Source organism: Pinus tabuliformis, chromosome Q (genome assembly GCF_031772625.1).
Source record: "Pinus tabuliformis cultivar Carrire ecotype Pingquan chromosome Q, CPIR1, whole genome shotgun sequence".
In the NCBI taxonomy this organism is placed as follows: Eukaryota; Viridiplantae; Streptophyta; class Pinopsida; order Pinales; family Pinaceae; genus Pinus; species Pinus tabuliformis.
The window spans coordinates 1101544859-1101562845 of record NC_142296.1 but is presented as its reverse complement, the minus strand read 5'-3'; positions in this window follow the sequence as shown (position 1 = coordinate 1101562845).

Below are 17987 nucleotides of genomic sequence, written 5' to 3'. Positions count from 1 at the left end.
CCGATTCAATCTCTAGGAAAGAAGACGTGTGTGCGATACATCATCACCGCGACCGAGTATTTGACTAGATGTGCAGAGGTGCAGCCTGTAAAGGACTGTATAGGGGCGACAACAATGGAATTTCTATTTGAGTATGTGCTGACCAGGTTTGGTTGCCCGAAGGTTTTGATGAGTGATTGCAGTACGCACTTCCTTAATAAAACGATCAGCGTGTTGACGAAAGATTTCCAAGTTTATCATCAAAAGAGCATGCCATATCATCCTCAAGACAATGGGATTGTGGAAGCATTTAATAATATATTGGAGAATGCACTGACAAAGGTTTGTAACGCGCAAAGGAATGATTGGGACGTGCCGTACCAGTGGTGCTATGGGCTTATAGAACTACTTGTAAGAAGCTGACTGGATAGACACCTTTGAGGTTGGTATATGTTGTAGAAGATGTGATGTCAATGGAATACATTGTGCCTAGACTACGCATAGCAGCGTTCACAGGAATGGTAGACCACGGAGCATTAGAAAAGAGGCTCGCGCAGCTGATAAACTTGGGGGAAGATAGATTCTTGGTTGGATTCCATCAAAAATTTTAGAAGGAGTGCAAAAAGGCATGGCACGATCGGCACATCAAACTGCACACCTTTAAGGTAAATTATTTAGTTTTATTATATGATAGCAATTTTGATAAATTTCCAGGAAAATTTCAGATGCATTGGCTCGGCCCATATGTGATCAAGGAGATTACCGATGGTGGGGAAGTTCAACTTGTGAAATTAAATGGAGATCCATTTCTCGGAAAGGTAAATGGTAGCTGATTGAGGCCATACACCAGGGATTCGGCCCGATGACTACATGAAGGTAGCACAGTCTCAGTGCTCCAGGTAGCTGCAAGGAGGCGCAAGACTATAAACTACATTGCCTGGGTTGTAGAGCTATGCGACGAGGGGTCTGGGTGAAACAAGAGGAGGTCACAGTACCAATAGAAGCACGAAGCGAGTTGCGCTATAGGAGAAGAGACCACGCAACACAGCCACTATGTGACAATTACCATCACTGTTCATGACTTGACTCCCAGAAGACGGTTAAGAGGAGCGAGTGATCGACATTTAAGGCATTTAAAGTTGAAATCAAGTGTGAAATATTTGAAAATCTGTCGCCAATCTCGCATTTATGGACAGATTTTGGGGGGAACGGTCGAATTTGAATTCGAAATTGCCTATAAATTATAGGTGGTCGTCCAACAAGAAACACTTTTCATTCTGAGAATATCTATTTACGTGAAGAATATCTGTTTACGTGAAGAATATCACAACGAAAAAATTTGTTGGCTTAGTGGGTCCTGACCCAGGTTTAGAGTTAAGTTTGCCAAACAAATCGCTACACTACTGGACCTTTCAGCATTAACATGCAGAGTGTGGACTGAAGTCTCATCTGAAGCAGTATGGGGGGATGTTGGAACCAAGTTTCAACACCCAGAGATGAATGTGATGTTGTTTTATGCCCTAACTCTGCCTCCACGTAGATCGATAAGCCTTTTAGGGCTTATCGATATACTTCCTTTAGTCAACTTCCAAACCTTCGTGAAGGTCTACAACTTTCTTTCACGGACCCTAAATAGGTGAATCAACTGTTTACGTGCCTCTGTAATTACACTTAGTTCTGTATTTACATAGATCGGCTTAAGTATCTGATAAATTTAAGATGAATTAAGATATTCTTCACGTAAATAGATAGTATTACTTGCGTTCTTATAACAATGTAAAACATGCAGAATCGCGCATCAATACATTATTAAATCATAACCCCATTATTCATCATAACATAAATGCATTCATTCATAACAGGAGTAAATGGAAAAAACACATATATTTATGGAATAATCTCTTTATTGATACTTCAGTTTTTCTTACAAACTCAAGACTACCCTACGCACTCAGCTGCAGTGGTCTGCGCACTCAGCTATGGACTCTACTCTAGGCCTCTGCGCACTCAGTTGTAGAGCCTCACTTAGTTGCAGAGCCTCTCTTCTATAATAAGATTCTTCACTCTTCACTCCTACTAACCCATTACATTCGTCTTCATCAATATCATGGACTGAACTGAACTACCTTAGACTTTCTAAGACTCTCCTTTTTATACAATCCCATGGGTAGATGTATTAAAGTCGATGCAACTTACATAAAATAAGGGAAAAAACCTTTATGACACTTTACTATCTACGTGCTCCACGACCACAACTTGCGGAGACTTTACACTTTACATAACAAAAACTTGGGCTTTCCACCCCAAAACTTGGGCTTTTGCCCCAAAATTGACTTTAGGGGACCCTGTCCCAACAGGATGAATAAATTTATGTGGAGAAGCCTGAAGGTTTTGAAGTGCCAAGAAAAGATGATTATGTTTATAAGTTGAAGAAGTCCTTGTATGGTTTGAAGCAAGCGTCAAAGGAATGGTATTCAATAATTGATAAGTATTTTCAGGATCATGGCTTGGCTACAAGTTTATCTAAGCCCAATCTCTATATATTTCAATCAAGACACGACATTTTGATAGTTTTCTTATATGTTGATGATTTGATCTACGCAAGCAGCAGTACAGAACTATTTCAAAGGTTTAAGTCACATATGATTGTTGAGTTTGAGATGAGAGATCTTGGTGAGTTGCATTATTTCTTGGGTATTGAAGTTTGGCAAAATGAAGATGGTATTTGATGTCACAATCCAAGTATACTCGAGACATTCTGAAGAAGTTTAGAATGTTGAGTTGCAAGTCAGAAACAACCCCTTTGGAAGTTTGATTGAACTTATACATACATGATGACTCCAACTCAGTTGATGTTACTTTGTATCCTCAATTGGTTGGAAATTATATCTACTTAACTACAACTCGACCAGATATTTCTTTTGTGGTTAGTATGGTATCAAGATTTATGGCAGAACCCAAGGAATTGCATTGTAAAGAAACAAAGAGGATTTTAATATATCTGCATGGAGTAGTTGGTTATGGTTTGGTATACAGGTCTACAGACAATTTCAAGTTGATTGGTTATATATATTCAGATTGGGCTAGATGTATGGATGATAGAAAATCAAATTCATGGTATTCATTTAGTATGGCTTCATCAGCAGTTTCTTGGAGTACTAACAAGCAACCTATAGTTTCTCTCTCCACAATAAAAGTAGAGTATAAAGCGGAAGCGATGGTAGCATGTGAAGTAGTGTGGTTGAGAATAATTCTAGAGGATCAACATGAACATCAAGAGAAACCCACTCAGTTGATGTGTGATAATCAAAGTGATATTCAGATGACCAAGAATTTCATTTTTGATAAGAATACAAAGCATGTTGATATTCAGTATCATTTTGTGTGGGATTTGGTTCAGCAAGGTGTGACCGAGATTGAGTACTGCAAAATAGATGAACAGGTAGATAATATATTCACCAAAGCACTATCTAAGGAAAATTTCTGCAAATTTAGAGATGATCTTGGAATATTTTCAAATGATCATTATGGGGGAGAAATGTTGGAATAATTATCCATTTATTAGTGTTACTGTAAAGTTGTTATTTTGTGTGAGAGATTTGTGGACCGATTGATTGAGACAATTGCAGAGTGTTTGTGGACTTATTGATTAAGAAAGTGGAGATGAAAAATCCCAATACCTCTCCTCATGTATAAATATATGCCTCTATTAATGAAATTTGATTTGAGTTGGTGTGTGAGAGCCTCTATGTGTGTGTGTAATTTTTGAATTTTTATTCTATAATTTGTTGGTGCTTTCTTTCAAGGAGAAGAAACCCTAGTGAATAAGTTTGGAGACCATTTTCTCTCTCTCTTGAATCATATGTGCAAAATTTTGAAGCTATTGGAGGGTCGAAGTTGTAGGGCTACAGTAGGGCCAAAATTATGACGCTGGGGGTTGCAATTATGACTTGAAGTTGGGTTGAAGCAGTTTGACAAAAGTTGAGTTATGGTGTTTGGTTCATCATCTTGGAAGTTTGACTTGGTAGAGGAGGAAGGTTTTTTGGTCTGATCTAAGGTCTTAGATTATCTCAAATTTTATTTGAATCTACTAGTGGAAGCATTTCACTGGGTTTTCCCCTGCATAAGGTTTTTATCCCTGGCTAAGTGCCTACTTCTAGTGTTATTGATCTTCATGTTTTTGATTTGATGATTGCTTACTGAGAAGAAAAGCAAAAAAGAACATAAATAAAGCTAATAAGAATATAATAATATCACAAGTGATTGTGAATATAATAAAATATGTTTTCCTTTCTAGTTTTCTAATAGGTATCAGAGCTAATGTAAAAGAGGAGAAGGAAAAAGGTAGATTGAAGATTTGTTTAAAGAAGGAAGGATCAAAAATAAAGTATCCAAGACACGATTATAAGAAGAAGGGAATAATCGACATCTAAAAAATTTATGGCAAATACAATGAAGATAGAGAATAAGTTTGAAGGAGTCACCAACTATAGAGCATGGAAGAAAAGGATGGATCTCATCCTTGCAAAACACAAAGTATTAGAATTTTTTCAAGGGAAAGTTTAGAAACCAATAGATGATGCAGGAAAAGAAAAGTATAGGTAAACTTACATATTGTCCATGAATCTAGTTGTAGATGGAGTGAAGAAAAATATAATCCCCTACATATCCAATAATGGCTTTACAAAAGAAATGTATGAAGCTCTCTCCAATTTATTCACCATCAATAATATTGGAAAAGTGGCTAGTCTCAAGAATGAACTAAGAATGATAAAAATGAAAAAGGATGATAATTTTTCTTCCTATATTTTAAGTATATCTCAAATAAGAGATGAACTCCAAGCCATTGAAGAAATTGTACCAGAGAAACAACTTGTGATTTTTGCACTATTAGATTTACCAAAATCATGGAGCTCTTTTGCATCAAGTATTAGTAGTTGGAAGGACACACCATCCTTTGAACAAATGTGGAATGTCCGTAGTCAATAAGAATCCTACATCTCATTAACAAATAATAATAAGGAAGAAGATGAGGAAAACATCTCCAATGCATACTCTGTTAATCACAAGAAGAAGGGAGGATACAAGAATTTCAAAAGACCAAAGAAGAAGGTTGATCTATCAAAGATTGAATGCTAAAATTGTCATAAAATGGGACATTACAAGATTCAATGTCCTAAAAATCCAAGGAATGAAAAGAGAGAAAGATAACATGAAACTATTTTTGATGAATCCCCACCCAAGAAGAACAAGGTCGAACAATCTGAAGTCAAAGACTTATACTATTAAGTATTTCTTTGCATATCCTTCTAGATTATTGTTTTAAGTTTTGTAAAGTGTGTCTTTTATGTTTTGATCTAATATGTCTTGTTAGAAGTTCTTAAATTGTTTTGATGAGTTGTAGGTATCCCTCAGAAATATTGGATTAAGAGGGAGCCTTCACCATTTTACAAAAAGACAAGTATATTGTTCTTTGTTTCCACTTTCATGTTTGATTTATGCCACACACCTAGATTTATTTGTATTACATACTCACAATCCTTTATTTGTATTTTCCTTGGTAGGAAAGCTTGCATGAATACACAAAGGTTATGGAGAAAACTTCAAGAAAATACTTATGTCATGAAAGTAGGCTTGTTGTTAAAGAAACTCTACAAGATTTGTTAAAGAACAACTCAAGCTATGTTTGATTTGATTTAACTTGTTGCAGAAGAAGGTATGAATATTCTTCATTTTTAAATTTGCTTCATATTGCTAACTCTCTCATGTCTAGGGTTTTGAATCATAAGGATTCCTGTTAGGGTGATTAATCGCTAGATTGAATCTACCCTTATCATTTTGCTTTGATAAAACCATAACCCTAGGGTTCACTGTAAAAACATAGCCTTTCAATGCTTAAGGTATGACAATGATGAAACGCTAATATTCTTAGGGTTATTGATAAAGTTTAGATTTCTTGTTGAAATCCTACTCTCTTAAAGTTTAGGGTTTTGGTAATGTTATGGTAAAACCCTAGTCTTTTAGGGTTTGTTGATAGAAACACTATTTTTCTTACGATTTGGTAAATTAGGGTTTATGACAAAACCCTTGCAATATTAAGTACTATGAATGAAAACCTGCGCATATGTGCTTCCATATAATTGAAACATTAGCATAGTTAAAATTTGTTGTATATCTAATTTTTGGAGTTTGATGTTTGTATCTAGAGTTTACGATAAAACCCTAGTATGAGACTAATATAAGTTTCTAGGAGATAATAATGGAACCCTAGAGATGAAATGTTAGCATGCTAACTTGATTGTTGATAATCATGATTTATTTTTTGAAATATAGTGTTTGTAACAAAACCATAGTAGGAGATTGATATTCTCGGGCATGATAATGAAACTGGAGAAGTATAATGTTTTCGATTATTGATATGATTTAGTTTTGACAATGAAATGTATTGTTTATGACAAAACCCTAGTAAATTTTGTTGCAAAAAGTATAATGATAAAACTCTTGATTATAAAATATAACTTGGTGTAGGTCTTGAATGTCTAAAATCTGATTTGTTATGACATTCTTGACTTCATGATATTGTACATATATATTTGTGTTTGATTGTACTTATTGTTAAAGGCTTACATGTACATAGTCTTCAAGATGATGAAGATGCTTACCTCATATTTTATGATAATTTGATGATGATGTGGAGCATGATGGAAAGAGGGAGATGTGAAAACCTCGATGACATTAAAAATGACCTTGTTACCATGTGAAGGAATGATGAAGTTTTGGAAGATCTAAACTCTCATATGGATTTTTGATGCAAAAACGAAGAGCCTGTGTGGCTGGAAGAATAAGATGGTTGATGGACTTGTCCCCTAGTTACTTGGATAGAGAAAAGTGTATATCTCCCTAGTTGAGAGGGAGATTGAAGAGAAGTGAATGACTTGATGAAAAGACCATGAGAATGTTTGGAATTGGAGAATAGTTCAAGTACTATTAATGGTTATTCATTATCGATAAAGTTGTGAACAAAACTTGGATTTTTTTGAAAGAACTATTGATGTTGAGTTGGTTGTTTCCTAAGAAGTTAAATAATATAGCTTCTGACAAAGATATGTTTGGATAATATGATGATTACCTAAGCAACATCATTCTATTTGAAAATTCAAGTGGTTTGTTTTAACTTATATATATATTTAAAAGTTTTTTGCTAATTGCGATTGTGATTGTACAATATCTCTCCATAAGGAGATTGAATGTTTGAAGCATGCTTTGATTAGTGGATGTATCTAAGAGAGATGAAGCATCTTGGGGAGACAATATTCTTGGGAGGACATTTGGTCATCCTGTGTTGATGTCTAGATCCTGAAGTAGGGAGGGTGGCATTGGTATTGTATCTCTGACCTTGGATACACACCTAGATCCCTTGGTTGGTGTTAGAACTAAATCATGATGATACCTAAAGTAGTTGAATATTGGAACACACCTTAGTCCCACCCAGTTAGATACCCTGCTTAGGTATCTAATTTATAGCATTGCATGTTCTATGACTCTTCATAGAGCATATCATTTTGAGATCTTCCATGTACCTCTATATATATGTAATTATGAATACCTCCCTAGTTAATAGGGAGTGTTGAAGAATGTAACTAGTCTCAGTCTTCATAATTATATTTGAGTCATAAAGTAATGTATTTGTCAAAAGAAAGAAAAATAAATTTTATTGTAAAATAAATTAACTTATTAAAGCATGGGTTTCATGCTTGGGTCAATGATTAAGAGGTTAAAGCATCAACTGTAGGATTTCATGGTTTATGTCAAGAGTCCTTGTCCTTTTTGTCATGTAATATACCCTTCTTGGGATTTTTTTTGTATTTTTATGTAAAATAAGTCATTTAGGCTTCCTCCACTAAGTGGGCCTCAACCTAGACAATTTAGCATCATTGGGAGGCAGAAGCCACTATATAAAGGTAGCAAATCAACCTCTTTTAGAGAACATTCAAAACAAGTTTGATCTGTAGTTATTGAAGAAGAAAAGAAAATTTTGAAATTCTTGGAAGAAGGAGAAAAACCCTAGCGAAGAAGTTTGGAGACTATTTTCTCTCTCTTTTGACTCACACGTGCGAAATTATGAAGTTGTTGGAGGGACAAAGGGTTAGGGTTGTAGTAGGTGTTATCACTCAGATTTTTTCCCTAGAAGTTATCGGAAGAAGGAAAAGAGCAAGGTAACCACAAACTAATATTCTAAGTATAGGCTCTAGCCAACCTATGACTTAGAGAGGGCTCTCTCTATATGATTTAGCTTTGTTTGCTCATATTTTAGGCTAGTTCTTAAAGTCCAGGGGGTTTTGATTTATATTGAAGTTTGGATGGTGGAATCCTTAAAACAGATGGATAGAATGATGTCTCTGGACTATTGGGCTATGGAGTCAAAGAAGGGCAGCAAAACTGGAATTAATTCATTAAAGGGAGTGTTCAAAGGGTAAGCTAGCAGAGTAAAGTGTAGGTCTTTGGGCTGAATGGGTGAAATGATCTTAACCAGGGTGAGAGAGAATTTAAGAATTCTAAAACTGGGATTAAAATGAGGAATAAAGGATAACCATGAGCAAAGGGCAATTAAGAATCCTTTACTATAGATCAGAGGGAAACTACCTAGACTAAGGAGCAATCAAGAATTCCTTAACTTAGATAATTAGCAGAAAACATTAAAATGCATAATAGTTAAAACAAAGTGTTGAAGAAAATTCTGAGATATCATTCCATATTATAGCATTTAGATTCCAGATACATTAAATATTGTGGAAAATTTTAAAGAAAAATAACAGCACAAGAGAAAATAATTATTTGCAGTTTTTCTCTACACATGAATCTAGTGAAATGTTTTGGCTTTATTCATTAATCCAGCTTGTTGGTACAACCAGTGATACAATAGCTTACAGTCTTTGATCAAGAAAGTCTATAGAAATGTCTAAGAATCCACCCTACATACTTCGAATTGTGAAGTATTTATACAAAAAATTATTACAAAATATCTCAAACTAACTTGAGATTTAATCTAGGAAATACAAATATCTTCTTGCAAGAAGATAGAGACAGCTAATGAACTGTTGTAAGCTGTCCCTTTTTATGTGGTACTACTGGCTTTTATGGTTGGATTTGTAGCCCTTTATGTTGGCTTGCAGTTGTGGTGTTTCACGCTGGAATCTTCTTCAACTTTTATCTTTCACCTAATACTCTTTGACCTTGCTGCCCTGTTTTCATCTGTTTACTTGGTTGCTCTCATTTTTACTGTGTAGTAACTTTTTGCTATAAATTTATCATAGTAAATCAGTCATTGTCTCCCACCATTCTGCATCAGGTAATTTTACATTCATCATCCTCCTATAGATCTCATCAGCTTCAGTATACTTGGAAAAATTGGGCTTGGTGAGGAATAAGTGTTTTATCTCATGCTCAAGAAAAAACAAGTTCTCAAATGTGTTGTACAAAACTTTGCCTATTGGCAGTGCTTTTATGGATGAAGTGCTTGCTTGTTCCTTAGCCAACTGTCTGAGTCTGTTATCATAGTCTAGCTATGTCATACATTTATCATTGATGACCAATGGACTAGGCAATCCCTTTTCCCTCAAAATCTGGCATTTAGCCATGAACCTATCAATGGTTACCTACATGTTATGGCACTTTTCTTCTAAGTTCAACATCAGGTTTCTTTTGGAAAGAACCTTTCTTATTTCCAAGATGGTTTCAGTCTTGTCTTCTATATTTAGTTCTTGGAGGTCATACCTATTCTTGTTGTTAAAGAAGTGGATGAGTCTATTGGCATCCTCAGGGCTTATCTCCCAACTCCTCCTTTACTTTCTGGATAGCTTCTGTATCTATCATTACTAATTCTGTTTGTTCAAAAATAACTTGAATTGATGGCCAAATATCCTTGACGGAGTCAATGAAATTTCCTCACAACATCTCCTTGGTTTTCCCAAGGGGTTTCTCCAGTGTTAAGTCTTTCTCTAAGACTTTTATTCTTTCACTTATTCTTTGGGACTTTTGTACCTCTTCCTTTTGCTTAAGTTGGGCAAGTTTGTAGTCAGTTTCCAAACTTGCCACCTTTTCTCTTAGCCTGTTCATTTCTGTAGCTTGGATAGACATCTCTTCCATGGCTTTAACTAATTCTGTTGCTTTCTCTCCTGATGCACCTGTTGTTGTAGATTCTATTGTGGCTGGAAATGATGTGGAAGATGGAGCTGTAGGTGCCAGTGAAGCTGCCAGTGTAGAAGGAGCTGTTGTGGATACTGTAGGGATGACATCTTTAGAAGTTGTGGCCAAGTCGCTTTGCTTCAATTGAATTAAAGTGTCCAACTCCTTTTATGTCTCCTTTAATTGATCATTCAGCTTTAGGACCAAGTCCATCAACTCCTCATGTCTGGTTTGGCTATCTATGATTTCTAGAGTTTGAGGATGTTGCAGTTGGGGTATTTTTAATTGCCTCTTAAGTGTAGCAATATCATCATTTTTCTTCTTTATAAGCTGCTCTGTAGCTTTTATATCCTTGGGATCGTGTCCCAATTCAATCACTAAGTCCTCTAAGGACTTGATCCTTGTATCCTTGGCCTGTGAGGAGGCCTTCTCTAATTGAAATTGTGCCGAGATGATGTTCAAAGAGTTTTGTAGCTGATGAGAAACTATGGCTTTACCTGTTAGGGTGGAGTCTATCATCTCTCCAACTTGTTTATGCAGTTCAATCTGGTCTATGGGATTAATATCCCTTTCCAACACTTCAAAATCAACCCTTTTGAAATCAGATGTTGTCTTGGGCTGCCATGTTGTAAGTTTGATGAAATAAATCTGCAGCTTTCCCTCTTTAATATCAAAGTCTGACTTTAATCTTGTTTGATTTGTGGGAGTCAGCTTTAGGTACTGAGCATATGTTTGGGCCTTAAGCCTCTCATTGTGCGCTTTGATTTTCTTGTACCTATCTTTTATGTCCTGGTCTTTATCAACAAGCCTACTGAAGGATGACACTTCCACACCGAGTTTCCTTTCCAACATCTGAGTCTGTGATGTGGAAGGCTCTTGCATGCCTTCAGATGGAGTAGTGGGCCTACTTCTTTCTACCTCTGTGTTGGTAACCTGTGCTCATTCTTTTATGTATTCTTGTTCAGAGGCCAGATTGAGCCTTTGCCTCTTGCTTGTTTCCTGTTGTAAATTAGAGGTGTCCATTCCTGAAGTGGAAGCTCCCTCTCTGTTTCTTTTTGGAATTTTCTCCTCATTTTGAGGAGTCTATATGATTGGAGGGGTAATCATGGCTCTTTCTTGCTCTTCTGGTACCTACAGAAAAGAGATCTCATCAAGCTACTTTTCCAAATCAATCAGATCATTTTCTACATCTACTCTTGTGTTATCTCCGTCTACTAAAGTGCCTTCCATCCATTCTGTTTGATTGGCATATGCCTTTATTTCTGGTATGGGGTGGTGGATGAAAGAGCCTAGCTTGACCTTTTGTCTTTTCTTGGTAATGAATTCCAAAGGGTCATATCTCCATACAAAACTCCTTTGGAATTTCATTCTCTGCAAGATTAGTTCTGCCTCTTTCCCTGCCTCTCTAGAATTGCATATGAAGGGACCTAATTGGTCTTTTATTTTGAAATTGGCCTTCTTCTTGGCATTGAAAAAGTTGACTTCATCTACATTGATGATTTATCTGTAATATTCTAAGGCAAACAACCTCATAGGGAGGTATCTTGGCAACTTATATGGTGCAAGAAGGCAACCATATATTCTGATTTCTGTGTGGTTTTGGTAAAGGTACCAATCACCCACTTTGGTTTGCTTGGAAAGCTGGAGGACTCTCTTTATCTCTGGGCTTATCCTAGGTGGAGGTTTCCCTGTGAGCATAGTCATGATTGGATGCACAAAATAGTATATGAAGTCAAAGTATGTATAAGGTGATCTAAACTCATGGAAAAGTGGGGTCCAAAAGATGACAGATCTGGGCTGGCCCTTGGTGTCAATATTTTGGAGAGTGAAAGGAAACATATCCGACTGATAGTACAAAAATAGATGGTATAATACAGAAGAGTATTTGAACACCTTCTCATTTCCCATTCTTGTGAATTTCTCATGCATTCTATCAGCTATGAATGTGGCAAAGTCATATATGGTTGCAGGAGGTTGTCCTGGAGTATAGATGGACATGAAAGCAAGGATAATTTCATCAATGTACTCACTTGTGGTGTAACCTAACACACATGATATCATAGCTACAATGTTCTAGCCCCATGGAGAGAAAATAGCTGATACATATGGAGGGGGGTCCTTAGGGATGTGTTTTTCCTCTCTAATGAAGTTTTGGAACAACTGGGCCAATTTTGCAGGGCTAGGCTTGGGATACTGGTCCAACAGGTCTCCAATTGAGAGTGGAGTTAGGCTTGGCCCTGGTTATAACTACATCATTTCATTGATGGACTCAGTTGTGATGGTGAATAGGACGCTCTGGTCATGAGACATTATGGTTCTATGGCTGTGGACATAGCATGTATAACACATATAAACAATCTCTGGAAAGATGTGAACTTGGGAGAACTGGTATTTGGGAAAATGTGACTCCCATGGGCCAATTTCATCAACATGGTTGAGGTATCTGTCCCTACTTTGACAATGCATTTTGGGTAGGGGCTCTAGGGCAGTGGTACCTTTTATTTGGAAGTCCCTATCAACTAGGGGAAGGTGGTCCAGGTCTAGGTGTGGAGTGGTGATGGGTCTTACATCCATGGCGATAGGGGCAGCCATAATTTGTGGATTTGAATTATGCTTAGGGGTTTCAGCAAAGGTTCAGGGGACTTTTAGAGGGTTTAGGTAAACAATTTCTTAAAATTGGTAGTATTTTTATTTAATTTCTTAATTTACAATACTGCACACGCCAAAGGTTTTGAAATTTTGCAGGGGTAAGAGGTATTTCGTGGTGAAATACCTAGAATTAGGCAATTTGGCTTTGAAATTGTTGGTTCATGGTAGCTGCAACGGTTGGCGTAGTCCTGGTATGGTCTGAAAAGGTTGGTTGGCTGTCTACAACGTCTTATGGGGTGGAATTGCAAGACTGTGGGTAAATTCGGCGTTTGCAGTGGTTGACAATGGTTTTTTTTAAATTTACATAGAGAAATTGTGAAAAAGGGTAAAAGAGGGATTCATGGTATTTTATAGGGAAAATGGTTAATTTTTTGCGAGTTCACTTTCAGATGAATAGTGACGTTTTTTCGGTTAAATGGGGGAAGCGGTTTTGGAGGGCCATCACACCACTTTTGTGGTGCGGGCGATATTCGGGAGGGGCCGCCCAATTCCATACATCGTTCGACACGTAGCATCGGGGGTCGAGAGGAAAACCACTTTATCGAGCGGCTATTGTTCAGTCATCGGGCGTGGCTGATATGATTATGCGCCATTGGATGCAGGGGAGGAATGATTAATAGTAGTCGGGAGGTGAAGCTGCGTGGGAGAAAATGACAGGGGTTGATGGGGGGGCCAGGGATTTAGTTATGGTGGTTTCGAGATTAGTTTAGGGACTAATCTAGAGTTAAGTGATCAGGTCGGGCTTTAATGAGGGATTAGGAAGTCGGGTGAGGTTGATGAGGGATTAACTTAAGTTTTACCGGGGTTAGATAAATTAAGTGAAATTATATTGGGACAAAGGGTAGTTTATATTAGTTTTTATTAAAACTAATGGGTTGGGGTATTTTACATATGGTTTTAACTTAATATGGGCTTAATGGGTTTTCCGGGAATTTACATAATAAAGTTAGTTTAATTAATATGAAAATGTTGGCAGAGTGGGTTTTCCTAAAAAAGGGGTAAATTATATGCGATTACGCATTTAGATTTATACTTAGGATAAAAATTCTTAGTGGGTTTTTTGGTGAAAAAGGACTTACATGGGGGTGAGTCACTTTTCCTAGGTAAAAGGTGTCTACCATAGAAAAGTGTGGTTTTATTAGGGAAATGAGGGGAAATGAAGGGGGGTGAATTTTTTATGAAGGGGATTCTAGCACTTATGCCCATAAGTCATCAAGCCAAGGGTCTAGTCCCTCCAAAAGTCAAAGAAATGCTCTAAGCCCCTTTGACTTAAAGGATTTTAAGCACTAGAACTTATTTATGGGAAATTAATGAAGTAAAGTGGTGAAATGAATGAGGGGATGTTAAATAAACCATATTGTGAACCATTGTGCTTGCTTTGTTTATTGCTTATGCATATTTGAAAAATTCATTTGAAACAATGACATAAGTACTTTTGTTTAATCACATGATATTTCTGCAACCTTCTTACTTCTTACCCATTTACTCATCCTACCATTTTTTTCTTCACTTTATTAGGGTGCATTTAGGCTAGCAAACCCTTATCAATCTTTTTCTTTTCTTTACAAAATAAACTATCTAATTCTAGCCTTATCACATCCAAGGGCTCAGATTAAACTGATGAGCTCCTTTTATTTACTCTACCTATCTAATGATCTGCCAAGATTATACTGTTTGGTCAGATTTTATTCACTAACTATAAACATAAAATTCAAAGCATGGTATAATCAAGATTAAACAATTTGATTACCATGGATTGTGGTATGAGTAACAAGCTACACACAATTATTATTATGCATAAAAGTAAATAGCAGTGGCATTTTGACTTGCACACTTTCATGGTCTCTTTTTGTATTTTGGGGTTCATATATCTTTCTTTTTTCACCTTTTCTTATTCTTTTGTCCTTTGATTATTCTTTTAGGACATACCCTCTTTACAATTTTTTATTTTTTTAATATGGAAAACATTTGTAGAAAGCAAAGGTATGTACAATATTACAAGGTTTCATCTTAGTCATTCAAAATTATGACACCTATTGGTATAGTAACCTAACAGTGGCTCCACTTGGGGATGGCATTTTCTAGTGAAATGTCAAGAACTTTGTAGATCAGTAGCCTCTAAATTGTTGTTGATGTTGCCTTGCACAATGTTCCTCTATGCTTCTGCATTATGAATACTTATGACAGTGAATCTTTCAAAGCTTAGGGCCTTCTCTTCGGGCTTCAACTTCAAAAATCACCATCCAATCCAAACTAGACTTTTGAAAATAGAATATGTACAATGGGGAATATAAATAAGTAGTTAGGTTAAAAATAGTGTTTGAGCATTCGACCATTCACTAGCCCACCTTCTTCTTCTGTACCATCAAGTTCTCTTAGGAAAAAAACATTATTACATCTGAAATCATAAATGACATATGGGCTTTTCCATAGGAAATCAAATTTTCCATGTTTACCTTTGTCTTCCCTTCTTGAATCCCACTTTAGGACTTTGTCACCAAGGTAGAAATCTTTAGCCTTGGTTCTCTTATCAAAAATGTTTTTAATCCTTTCCTACACAACTTGAAGATGAATTGTTTGGTTGATTCTTCTCTGGATACTATTTGGTTCAACCTGCATTTCTTGAAGCAACTTCATCACTGGTGTTCCCAAGGAAGACGGAAAAATAGCTTCCATCCCATAAACTAGTTGATAGGGAGAGGTACCAATTGATTTCTTAGTGGTTAGTCTGTCTGCCCATAAGGCATTGACTATCTTTTTATTCCATGTTTTATTATTGTCCTCCAACAAATTTTTGATGATGTATACTAGGTTTTTGTTTGAGGATTCTACCAGTCCATTTCCTTGAGGATAATAGGCTGTGGAATGGCCTAGGGTTATATGATACTTGTTGCATAAATCTATCATTCTTTTGGATTTAAAGGCTGTTGAATAATCAGTAATGAGCTTAGTTGGACATCCAAATCTTGACAGAATATTGGTTTCAAGGAAGGTTATGATAACAGTGTCAGTGGCTTGCCTTGACGGTATGGCCTCTATCCATTTTGTGAAGTAGTTTGTGGCTGTGAGGATCCATTTGTGTTGGGCAGAGGAGGGTGGGTGAATTTCACCAATGAAGTCTAAACCCCATTGTTGAAAAGGTATTTCGGCAGAGATTGGCTTGAGGGGTAAAGGTAAAATATTTTTCTTTCCCTCAAAAATTTGGCATTTGTGACAGGAGGTCACATATTTCTTGACATCAGAAAACAAGGTAGGCCAATAGAAACCAGCTCTAAGGATCTTATCTGCAGTGGTCTTCCAGTAGAGGTGTCCTCCATAGTCACCTACATGAAACTCTTGCAATACTCTGTCAGATTCATCTTTTAATAATAAACTGAGAAGAATGCCTTCATGATCTCTCCAAAACAAAGCATTGTCTAATATACAAAATTTTAAGGATTTCATCTTTAAAAACCTGCTTTTAGTTCTAGATAATTCGGGAGGAGCTTCTAAGTTTTGTAAAACGTAAATAATATCAGCATACCATGGTGATTCAATAAAGGCTTGGCTGATTAGTGGAGTCGCCATCTCCTCCTCATCATCTATTGCTACAATAAAGTTTATATCCAAGGCCTGACAGTTTGATTTAGCCATGAGCTTGGCTAAACCTTGGCCCTTGATTAACTTAGTTGGTTTGATTTCTATGTCATATTCTAGAATAGTAGCAATCCACTTTCCCCTCTTTCCATCTGGACCTTCCTGAGTTAGGATGTCTTTGACTATTGAATTAGGAATGTAGGCCACTATATGAGAATATAATATGTATACCCTAAAATCCTTGATGGCTTTGACCAAAGAAAAGGCTTGTTTTTCCATTGTGTTATATTTCAAGGGGGAATCTCTCAAGGCTTTGCTAAAGAAAGCAATCGGTTGTTCATAGCCCTGGTCATGTTTCTGCAGTAGGACTGCAGCAATTGTGTGCTCAAAAGCAAAGGAAAATAAAATGAAATCTCTGTCAAATTTTGGACTGATTAACACAAGTGTTTTGGTTAAGGCTAGTTTAATGTACTCAAAGGATTTCTTAGCCTCAACAATCCATTTTATGGTCGAATCTTTTTTCAACATATTTTTCAGTGATCTAATTAACTCTGCTAAATTAGAAATAAACCTTCTAGGAAAATTAATTTTCCCTAAGAAAGCTTGCAATTCTCTAATGTTCCTCGGATGTTGTATCTATAAGATGGCTTCTATTCTTGCAGGGTCTATTCAGATACCAAGTTTTGAAATTATATGACCTAATAACTTTCCTTCTTCTAACCCAAACAAAGACTTCTTGGGGTTTAAGGAAATTCCATATTTCCTGCATTTAATAAAGACTTGCCTTAGATGATCCAGATGTTGATTGTCAGATTTTGAAAAAATAGTAATGTCATCTAGGTATATCACAAGGAAATAATGAATTTCTTTTGAAAAGGCTATATCCATAGACCTCTGGAAAGTGGCTCTTGCATTCATTAGTCCAAAAGTTATTTTCACATACATGAATGTGCCCCAAGGAGTAGTAAAGGCAGTTTTGGCTTGGTCATTAGGATGAACTAAGATCTTATTGTAATTAGAAAACCCATCCAATAATGAGATTCTGGTTGATCCAACTACCCTCTATAAAATGTCATCCATTTTTGGGAGAGGGTAATTTTCTTTTAGTGACACTTTGTTGAGATTTATGAGATCCACACAGAGTCTAATCTCACCAGTCTTATTCCTGGTTGGCACCAAGTTTGAGACCTAATCAGAAAATCTGATTGGTGCAATTATTTTGGCATCATACATCCTCTAAATTTCCTTTTCAATTGCAGGTAATAAGATAGGATTAATCCTTCTAAGTTTTTGTTTGAAAGGATTTTGATTTTCTTTAATAGGGATTGTGTGCTGGATGATGTTGGTGTCATAGGATTTGAGATCCTCATAACTCCAAGCAAAAACATCCTGAAATTCTTTCAACAACTCAATGTATTTTACTTTTTTAGTGGGAGGTAATGATTTTGAAAGTTTGATCAATTTATGATTTTTCATTGGTGCCTATATTGCATTCCTCTATATCAGACCTTACTGGTTCCATTTTAGGTTTCCTAGGAACATCATTTGAATCAAATAAATCTTCCAAAGGGGTTAATCCCTTAGGTAAGAAATTATCT